A 3,080-nucleotide genomic window follows, 5' to 3' on the forward strand; every position below is an offset into this window, starting at 1 on the left:
GCTATAAATAATAAAACTTATCTTCTCATTATGAGGGCCACAGCACAGTAAGGAATCCACGTCCCAGGGTGTTACAAAATATATAGTCTGGACAAGATGTTTTCATTCCTAGGTTTTTATTTTTAGCTTTTTATATAGACGTGTTGGTTAGTAAACAAAAAAAAAAGTTGATTGTTAGGTATAACAGCAACTCAGTTTCTTAAATCTGGCATCGGAGGCATTACAAATGACCTTCTTTTCCTTTCAAAATAAGAGGCCTGACAAATGCTTCTTATTTCAAAACAAAATGTATAGACACTTTGTTTCTCATTGTAGGAAAGGAACTGCAGCACATACATAGTTTCTGAGTATCTCTGGTTCATGGTTTGAATGTAGCTGGAATGTCGCTATGTATTCAGTAGCTGACAAACAGGGAACAGAGAGGTTTGGCTCCCTGAGAAGAGACTGACCAAGGAAAAGGTAAGAAAAAGAAAACTGGCATGACTTAACTATTGCTGGCCCTATTGGTCAACCTAATTTTGCCACAGAATCGTTGCTGTAAGACTAAATAGGACGACTTGCATTGAATGTGCTAGAAGAAGAGTGGGGCACAAAATATAGGGAGAAGTGTAGCATGATGCTATGGCAACCAGTGGCGTAGCGTGGGGGGTGCCAGGGGTGCCGGCCGCACTGGGCGCAACATCTGGGGGGCGCGAGTCCAGAGGGAAGGGACAAGTTCCTTCCTCCGCCGGGCTCCCCGCCGCCACCGCCAGCATTGCGCCCTAGGGCGCGCGCCCCCCGCCGCCGCTGCGGCTGCGCTCCACTCACTGCTCGCAGGAGGAGGAGCCGCTGCAGCAGCACCAACGCCGCCACTGACGCCTGGCCGGGCACGGGCAGCCTCCGCACCCCGATGCTGACGCCATCCCCTCAGCCCAGCCACAGGCGGCGGCTGCTTCTGCCGACTGGGAGGGAGGAGAGCTCCGAGGGGCCTCGCCGCGCCCTACGCTCCCCAAAACCCCCCGAGAGGAAGCCCGCGGGTGGGCGAAGGTCTCCCGGCAGAAGGGGGCGCCGCTGGCTCCGGCTCTCAGCGCAAGTCTCAGCCGCAGGGGGGGGCGAGGACGGAGCACAGCTGGAAGCCCCCGGACCCGGCCGGGAGGAGGAGAGGCGCTCGCCAAGCCCGGATCTGGAGCTCCACCTACAGCCCAAGGAGAGGAGGGGGCAGGGAGGCGCCCGAGGGGAGGGGGCTTCGGCTGCCTCAGCCCGTGGGGGCTCCGCAAATAATAAATTTAATAAATTCCTGCTGAGCCTTTGGGGGGGTCCTTGGCTCCTTCGCTCGCCCCCAGCCCCAGTGGCATAGCGTGGGGGGGTGCAGGGGGCCGGGCGCAACATCTGGGGGGCGTGCTCGCACTCGAGTGCTAAAATTCACGGGTTAGGGGGCGCAAATTACTTGCCTTGCCCCTGGTGCTGACAACCCACGCTACGCCACTGATGGCAACCATCCCAGCAGCTCAAGCTTTTCAGCTTGTCGGGCAGAAAGATCTTCCCCTTTTTTCTCCCACACACCGTTTTGTGGTTCTCCTGACCTACCCAAGTCACTCTCAGAGTGCATGGTGGGAGGAGAAGCTCTCTTGCACTAGTGGAAGTCCTTGCATAGGCTTCTGCTGGCAGGACTAGTTAGCTGAATCCTGCCCAAAACAATGACACCGAGAAAGTAATTTTCTTGAAGTTTGCTTTTTTAAAATAATAAATTAATTTTAATTTTAATAATTAAAATAATGGGATGGTATTCAGCTAAGTTTTACATGAATAAGTTAGGCCCATTCATTTCAGGAGGTCTGCTCTGAATAAAACTTAGTTGAATACCACCCAGTGGAAGTATACTTTTCCCCCTCTAATGTTTGCTTTTATTAAAAACAGAAGTCATTGTTTTAAATTCATTATTATTCTCAGGCTATATAAGATATCTCCAGCAAGCAGAAGTGTCTGAAATTGTCTCTTAATTGTCTCTAGGAAAAGTCCCATCTAGTTAACCTTTCCCAAATGGACTGCAGACTTGGAGGATAATTGCAGACGCCAAAAGAGTTTGCCAGGTATTAGAGATATGATTAAAATTTCCTGTCTCCAAAGAGGAGTCTGTCAGGTTTTTTTCTCCCCCCTCCCTTGCTGTCCCCTGGACTCAGCTTTGGTATCAACATATGGGACATGACATGCAATCCATTTAAAGATGGAAAACTTGAAAATAGATTCAAGCCCAATGTTGGTCTGGTGCCAAGATGAGGGGGGCAGAATCAGGAAAAGATACTGGGCCAGGTACTCGGGGTTTCTTTCTCTCTATCTCTTTTCCCTTTTTTGAATTTGCTTAACTGCATTGGCTTCAAATGAATGAAAGCAACATGCGCCAGCTGAGTGCTGGCTCCTTGCACTCAGATAACCAGCTGTTTGGGTCTCCTGCAAAGACTGCAGAGCTTCAAGCGCTGTCATCTCCACAGTTAAATCTGATTCCCAGACATAAATTAAAACCACATTGCTTTCTCGCTCCCACAGACTAACCTTTTTTTTTTTTTTAACAGATCTTATCTTCTCATTTTTCACGGACAGGCCCACATCCTCTGTGTTTTCACCATGGCCCCTGAATCCCACTCTGGTACTATAATAATTTATGAAGATGTTGAAAGAGGCTTGGATGCCACACCCACCCCTCGTGTTTTCCTCTGGGAAGGGATCGGGAGCAGTGGCAGGGGGAGATAACTTCAACGTTTGAAAGTTAAGAATAGAAGAAGATCGAGGGATAAGCTTACTTTTAAAACTGGTAAAGCCAAATGGGCAGTTGTTTGTGTTGCCACTGAAGCAGAAGGTAGATTGAAAAATGTGGGATCATTTTTAAGGCATGCTCTCAAATGTTACCAAAATGTTGCATCCTTCTTTTTTAAAAAAAGAAAAGAAAAGAAAGAACACTTTTTTAATGGTGAGAAGATGACATGTTCCATCTTGATGCGCCGGATTTATAATGTTGTGGCATTTATATTCTACTGATAATGAAGCTTTGATCTTTCTAGAAATGTATGGAGATAAAAGAGAGATTGATTCACTCTGAATTCTTA

At 48.1% G+C, this 3,080-nt stretch overlaps 1 long non-coding RNA gene across 1 annotated transcript; it reads left to right on the forward strand.

Moving 5' to 3' along the window:
- The first annotated feature begins 393 nt into the window (after nucleotides 1-393).
- Nucleotides 394-2,858, forward strand: LOC308592637. The gene is made up of 3 exons (XR_014010591.1): nucleotides 394-459; nucleotides 2,160-2,289; nucleotides 2,550-2,858. It is a non-coding gene; the product is annotated as an uncharacterized lncRNA (long non-coding RNA).
- The last annotated feature ends 222 nt before the right edge of the window (nucleotides 2,859-3,080 follow it).

This window comes from Podarcis bocagei, assembly GCF_964188305.1.
Source record: "Podarcis bocagei genome assembly, chromosome: 8".
In the NCBI taxonomy this organism is placed as follows: Eukaryota; Metazoa; Chordata; class Lepidosauria; order Squamata; family Lacertidae; genus Podarcis; species Podarcis bocagei.